The sequence below is a fragment of the Echiichthys vipera genome (genome assembly GCF_963691815.1).
Source record: "Echiichthys vipera genome assembly, chromosome: 1".
NCBI classification, from domain to species: Eukaryota; Metazoa; Chordata; class Actinopteri; order Perciformes; family Trachinidae; genus Echiichthys; species Echiichthys vipera.
In genome coordinates this window covers 21,387,556-21,395,846 of record NC_139826.1, presented here as the reverse complement: position 1 = coordinate 21,395,846, position 8,291 = coordinate 21,387,556, and positions in this window count along the sequence as shown.

The following is an 8,291-nucleotide window of genomic DNA, read 5'->3' as shown; positions in this document are numbered from 1 at the left end:
GAAATATTTATTCATGTATATATATTGTGTAGAATTGTCTTGTGTGTTTGTGTGCGTGTGTTTCTGTTGTGTTGTGTTGTGTTGAGTGCGACTGTTCTCAGAACGCGGTTGTCAGTGTGAAAGGCGGCAACAAAGATGCAAGCACATTGCCAGACGTTACACAATAGGCCTGCACAAAACCCTCCCTCCCTCTATCACAGTTGGCTGTTTCTCTCTGTTGTGCTTTTTTGTCCAGCCTCATTTGTGATGGTATTTATCTCGGTAAAGGATAGAAAGATCGCTCTTGTCTGAAAGAGGAGTCATTTACAATCATTTACATTAACAAAAATCGTATTTTACCATTACAATAACCTCAGACAATAGCATATATCCCGGCTCGTTCATTTCGAGCAACAAATGAACAGAGGTACACATACTCCCATTGTTCTGGGTAAAATGTGCCACAGACGTAATCATCTCCCCCTGCACTTCGCATATTAGATAATGAGAAGATGCTGATAAGTTCCTCAATACAATCTGCTTCCCATTGGCTAATCCACATCATGCAGTATTGTGAGGATCACAATGATGGTTTATTATTGCTCATTCAGAGCTCAACAATGATTTAAACATTTGCAATATGTGAACAAACACACTGTCTCAGATCACTCATCCATTTAAGAGGATGCCAGTTCTACTTAGTAGCAGCTGTGTGTTGCTTGGAGGGTGTAAATCATTGTTCGTCTCAAAGCTCTACAGTACTTTGAAAAGCTGCATGATGGGCCGAGAGAATGTTTTAAAAAAAGAAAATACACCAAGGATGCCTGAGCCTGTGAAATGAGATGCAAGTGAGCTTAATTATACACTTGAATACGTATAGATTTACAGTGAAACGCAAAAACTGAATCAAGAATGGACGTGATGCGGCCACAGTAAATGTTCCCATTTCCCCAGGATCTTATAAAGAGAGAACATCTTCTGTTAAGCTCATCTATCCCTCCTCCATTAGACACCTGGGCTATTGAATTTCACTGACACTCGGACCCTTAATGAGAAGCAGAATGACACCTTCATATTATAGCTTGTGCCCTACCTCTCTCCATTTCTATGACTTGCTTTAATAAATTACTGTCCAATAAGAACTTTTATGATCTTGGCATATGTTGCCTTTTATAGGTGAAAATAATTGCGTTCCCCGATCACCCTGCCCATTCTGAACATGAGAATGAGACTACTGGAGCCTTCAAAATGAGATAGTTTCACAGTGTCTGCACAAGTCCTTCTCATTTGGGTCGTAACGCCTCCTCCACCTCCTTTCTCAGTTTCCTGGTATACCTTCACAAGCACTACCCCTGCCCCCCTTTGTCGACTCCACTCATGCCTGGAGAGGCTGTGCTTGCATGCCAACAGGCACTCTTAAACCCACAACACCATCCCCCAATCGACCTCACAAGCACGGGCCCACGCATGCACGCACGCATGCACGCACGCACGCACACACACACACACACAAACACACACACACACACACACACACACACACACACACACACACACACACACACACACACACATATCTTGTTTTTGAGCTCCCACTGAAGTGTGACAGAAGCCACTTGACAGGTGACACACACACTTGATGTTATCGGGTCAGGGCCAGAGATTCAGCCTCTTGAGTGATGAGAGACTGTCACTCGCATTGTTTATCTACGCTACAGGAGGGGAGAGAGGCAAATGACAGAGAGAAAGCGAGTGTTTCTTCCTTTCTTTGCCATATATCACGCAAGGGGTAGTGGGGTGGGGGGTAGAAAAGAAGAAGACAGAACTTCACTCCCCACAGAAGACAGAGTCTACATGTGGAATTTCTAGGCCATCTCCGGTGACTAAAACAACTTTTGAACACTGAAGACAGAAAAGCTTCTCATAGTATGCATGGTGATATGGGTCATCATATGGCTTTCTGCTGAATTTGCAAGAGCAGACAAGAACTCATGAGGGCCTAAAACAGAAGTGCTCTTCAATCATTTAGAGAAATGTGCAGGAGTCGGCTCACAAATTGATGGGGCTTTGTTATCGGCATTGTCAATTGATTACACCTAGGGCGATAATGAAATAACTAATTGAATGTGTCCTCTTGTAAACAATTTGTTGAAACATACAGAACACAAACAGCCGTGTCTTGCCTCGCTCTGTGCGAGTGTGAGTGGCTTTTAATTAACTGAAGACTGAATCTGATAACCTTCAAAAAACTATTAGCCATGCCTTTTGTTTCAGGCAAGGAGTAATATCATTCATGAACCAGGAACGCTTTACCAAATATAGCAAGAATCCCTGTTGGTGTCTGACTGATAATCTACGGTGTGGTGTTATATTTGGTGGTTGAGACCGACTGTTTGGCCAAGGTGAAGTGAAACTTCAGCTCTATCTTTGACAGCTGGGAGCCAGGGGTCAAAGGTCACTGTTTCAGAGACTGTGGTTTCTTTGTAATTCATCATTTATATAATGAGTGAAAAGACCCAGCACTTCCATTCCCTTATAGAAGAGAGCACTTTACCTGGACACAAATGCCCCTAAAGGCCCTAAACTCTTTCATTCTCTTCAATTTCTCTTTGTTTCTCTTGTCTTCATTAAATGTATTCTCTACATTCTCCACCATGGGAAAGAGTTCAGAACACAACATGTTTTCTTGTTACAATAATTATTTATTAAATTTAAAATATCTTTAGCACAGGTTAAAAACTAGACACTTCCATCTACCATGAGCGCCTAGGGATTGAACATGGTTCTAACATGGTTGAAAATAAACACTCTTAGAAACCAAAACAGATTCCTCCTCACTTTCTCCATCACTATCTTCATAAAATGCCACAATTGAGTTGTTAGGGCAGAGGCAAATTTGGCATAGGCTTATAGATAATATTTATTTTCAAAGATTTCAAAATGTCTTTCCCTTGCAAATCATTATTCGGAGGATTTGGAGTGAGTCCAAATTGCTTGTTGTACCAGCTTCATAGTTTGTTTAATGGTTTTGCATTCACTTGTCAGAAACAAATGTATGCCATTTTAAAATAACAGCACACTTTAAAGCTGGTGATACGTCTTTTTGGTGAGATAACTCAAACAGCAGCTCATTTTCTACTTGCTTTTAAGCAACGGTCTTGCCATGGCATTTTATTGGCTGTGTTAGACACTAAGGATATGTAATTAATTATTAATTAAGTGTATGCATGTGAACGTGCAGCAGAAAAAAACTACAACGAGTGTGTTCAGACTGCCATCCTTCTCCTCAGCTTCTTATTCCACAAACCAGTGATTTATGGTTGTTTTTGCCTCAGCCCTACCTTATGAAACATAAAAAAGATAACAAGTAACATGAGCAGAGCACAGTAGTAAATGGCAGCCCAATGCATTAGTTCAGTAAGAAAACATTAACAGCAAAGACATATTTTCCACTTTTGAAGTTGTTTACAAACCATATCCGTGTTCACAATTTATTATGTTCTATTTTGTCATTACATGCCATATGAGAAGTCTGGATTACAAAAGTACCTGAACAAATTGCTTGTATATTAGCATGCATAGCCGTTTGATATTTACATCTTATTTACAGACTTGAACTAAGAAGAAACGGATCTACAATACGTTTTTTTTCGTGGGTTTCATTTACATTTCTAGGATGGAGAACAAAAAGCAGCCTCATACCAATTTGCGGAGTACACAGGACATGCACATAGAATAGAATGTTTGCTTGACTGAACAAAGTGAGTTGTTTTATTCCCTATCACAGAAAAAGGAATAGCTCAATTCTGTAACAGGCTATGACTGACCAGTGCTACTGCATTGCATAACAGAGATGTATTTTTTTTTTCCTTTGTCTGTATTGCGCACCAGTCTCTGAGCACAGGGGGTTTAGAAAGGTTAATTTACGATGTTAACCGTGCCGTGAAGGGAAAAGCAAATAGGAAAGAGCATGCACAGCACCAGAGAAGGACATTAAGCTGTGACTACATCTTTTTCTTTCTCACTCCCTCTATCTGTCCAGTGACAACAGTAGGGCCCCCTGATGTGTACAAAGACACAGGGCTATCACCATCCATCATTGCAGACATACTGAAAGGTTCTCTCATCAGTGATCCGGCTGTACGCAGGCACATACTACTGACACCTCGGTATCTTTATTTGTTTTTTGATCCTGGTGTCGTTCGTAGCCAGAGGAAAATGCCCATATCAATGTAACCCAAACAAAATACAACTCAGTTAACAGGATCAGTGTAAGACAAAGACGAAGACAGCAGATGAAATGTCTGTAAATTACAGTATACAGTAGAGCAGGGGTGGGCAATTCTGGTCCTGGACAGCGACTGTCCTGCATGTTTTAGGTTTCTCTCTGCTCCAACACACCTGATTCTAATGATGTGCTTGTTTTCAAGCAGCTGAACCATGTCACAGTTTTGATCATTCTTAGACTCAGTTGTGTTAGAGCAGGGGGAAACCTAAAACATGCAGGACATTGGCCCTCCAGGACCTGAATTGTCCAACCCTGCAGTAGAGCTAACAGAATAAATAACTTCAAAATACATTGCTACATTATATCTATATGCACATTTTACATCTCTTATGTTTTGGTAGTGTCAGTTTTTGTAGATCGAATGGAAGACATGGATATATTGAGACTGCAGACTGTATTTGTAATCCAGCTCATGGGGTGTTGCAGTCATTAAAGATATTGCTCATTTAGTGAAAATAACATCAGTATTGCATCCTCATTTTTTCCCCACTACTACAGGCCCTTTGTCCACCTCTAGCTCATTTACTCTCAACCTCTAATATGGGCAATCAGCAGCACTATACCCTCACCGGGGGTCCATAAACACTTGATTCCACAGAACTGCCTCTGATAAAGGAGGGAGGTGACTGCAGGAGCATGTTAATGTGCTTCCCCATAAAGCTTATCTCTGACTGGGGTCACGAAGGCCAAGTGGCAAGGGGCTGATCGCCATAGCAATAAGACCCTAGAAGCCGTTACTGCGGCTTACGACCCCTCTGACAATAACAGAGCCAACCAAGGCCTACATTTGGATAATCAAACCCCTCATCTCGGCCCATGTGGGAAATAATGTGGACATTTACTACAGCACAATTGAAATGAGGGGCTAGCACAAATTAACCTCTGGTAACAGAGAAGCGGTTCATTGTGGTAGGAATCATAAATTTTAATTGTCCACCAGCAGCAGTATTTTAAAAGCATGTAAATACAAAATCATGTGCTGACCCACACTGTTGGGACATAGGCTACAACATTTTCAGCAAAGTTTGAACAAAGTCATTGCAGAAAATACATTAAAAAAAAAAAAAAAAATGCCCCTTCACAGTTCAAAGGCAACATTTCTTTCTTAAAACATATTTCTTAGGAATGTATTGTTTTTTTCCCTGTTAGTGTATTGAGCTTTGTGATGTTTTTCTTCTATTTTTGTCAGGTGTGTTTGATGATACTGTATAATTTAGTGGACTAAAGACGGGAGCTTTGAAGAACACTTTGATAGCATATGGTTATCCCCTGCTGTCTCACACTCTCTGCTCTGTAGGGGGCCCAGAAGGGATGTATGCGTAACTTTCTGGACTCTACAAACTTTTCACTTCTCTGAAACTGAAGGATTACACCGTATTCACAGCAGGGGAAACAGCATGCATTCTAGCATCTCCCCTTGAGCCACTTTAATCTCCATTTTACACCCTAAAGGCAAACCCTAATGTCCCCCCAAAGCATAACCAGGCTCATATGGCAGAGTAAGGGCAAATCAAATCAGCGCCTTCCTTACCTCCCAGCGTACCTGACCCTGAATGAGTGCACACAGTTTAAAGCTACCAGAAAGTCTATTCTGTGTTTTCCTCATACATTTGCTTCATCAATAGTGTTTCAATGCAGTCAAATTGGAATCTAGTTAAGCTGTTTTTTCATGCCGTTAATTTTCTCTCTTTTCTGGCTCAGGTGCAGGAGACTAAATCAAGCTGTCAGAAACCAGACTGCACAGCTAAACGGTGCAGGCTGAAATGCCACCTGTCCACAGCTTCTGGCAATTTATTATTTCCCTATTTATTTATTTATTTCTATAGTGACAACTTGGGTGTTTGTAAAAGTCCCTACTGCTTATGATAAACTCATTCTGTCTGTGTTTTGATACATTCACGTACAACCCTTACGTGAAGGTCTGGGCAATTTCACCCCAGCTAATGTCTGTGAAAAGGATGGGTTTTCCTGCATTACCTAATCAGATACTAAAGATTTGGTTTACAGCATTTATCAATGGTATTACACTGAGACCAGCCCAGAGCACATACCCCAATTGAGGCATCTTGGTTAATCTGATTCTCTCCAACCCCTCCCCACAAATCTACTTGGGAGCCCATCTCATTTCAGTGAGGGGCTTGATGGCTAACTGCTCACACATAGCATAAGCTTATGTGCAGGCCAGAATGAGGTGGGAGTAAGGGCTTTAAAGGCTGCATTATTCATCCCTGTCATTAGCTACCTGACATAAGGAGGTCTGGCTTTCGGGCTGTCTGGCTATTAGAACAACCCTCACACACTCTATTTCTGCATCCAAATGCTATGCCACATTTTAAGCATTTTTACAAGTTCTAATGTAGCTTCTGTCCTTTTTTTAGTCAAAATACAGAAACAAGTCATAAATTCTAGGAGTAATGTTAGGGTGTACAAACAACATGTTGAGCTCATATACGTGAAATGTTTTCCAAGAGTCTCCGGTTGGCTTGGAGGTCAGGATTAAAGCAGAGCAGTTGACATGGGTTGTCTCACTGTAATCCTTTGCCCTTTAACCTCACTCCCACTACCCCAACCATGTCTGGCTTGAGGTCACTGTTAATAATGGCACCCCACCAGACACAGACACACTGGAAAAGGTGTGTGTGTGTGTGTGTGTGTGTGTGTGTGTGTGTTTGGTGTGTGCGCGTGTGAGTTGGTAAGTGGGAGGACTCGCTGATGTCATAACTGCCCCATTCTCCATTATGTATTACCGTTTTAAAATGTTCCTTTTAACAATATCCTCAATTGGCCTTGCGTGACCACACTAATTAGCAAACACATACTCAGTTCATTTTCGATTCCCAAGAGATATTATCAACGCAGATCAGTCTGGTTTCCAGGCGTATCCTCTATGTTACTTAACAGAAACTTTGTGTTTATGCAGCCAGTTTTTTATTATTTCAACTTTGATTCTAAGAACTCATGTTTTGTCTTCCAGTTTGGCAAAACGGACCACTCTAAATACTATGATACCCATGAGCCTTGACCACTGTTGTTAGCAAGGGGTGTGAATCAAAGCGATAGTGAATTTTAAACCCTTTGTCAAAGCAATTGGGAACAAAACATGGTGCTATACAGTAGTTGCTTAGTAAGTAAAAAATTGATTCAGATACCAAAGTGCATTCATTTAAGCTGCTAGTGTTTTCTCAACACTATAAACTGTAGCTTCTGTCCTTTTATCAGTGCACAATAGAACTTTAAGCTTTGAGTTTGAATGTCTCTTTCTGAAAGGCACACTGGGAGTCATAGTTAATCTCTCCCTTAGAGTTTTTATTTACACAGGCTTCTACCTTTTTTTTATTATCAAAAGAACATTTGTTTTTGAAAGCAGTTTTTAATCTCTTGTACTGATGAATTAAGCAGGAGACTTTCATGTCCATTCAAGCCTTAGAAGCGTTTCAACTGTAAGTCATGCAGTGTCACTGTCCAGTCTGTGTTCAGTGCAGTTTTTGAGGCTAACAAAACTCTCAAACTAGGCAGCGCTGATCAAATATGATTTGATATTCTTTTGCTGTATTGCCTATTTCTTGGGAATTTTTTTTTTTACAGAAACGCATTTTAGCGTACCATTTAGCTTTTACATGTTCCACTGAGCAAGTACTGCCATTTTGTTGCTCTCATGTCATGGTTCTGATTGATTGTAGGTTTGTCCAACTGTGTCTAGAAGTATTTTACTCTGCACTGTTGATAACGCCCCTTGGAAATTGAAAATTAACCAAGAAGCCCCAGACTAATAAGCATTTACTGTTAGTCGGATGATGCCTGGTTAGTAAAAGCCACAGCTTAAGCCAAATATCAATGCAGCAGAGGGTGTTGATGATTATTGTCATTATCAGACTGTCCACCTTTGTACCTGTTGTCTGTCTGACAGGTTGTTTTTCTCACCAGTGTTCTGCCTCTGTGTTTACTCTGTTACTTGGCCACAAGGTGTATCTGCCTCAGCCACCCACATATGCACACAGTATACACACAAGCCAGCAGTGATGAC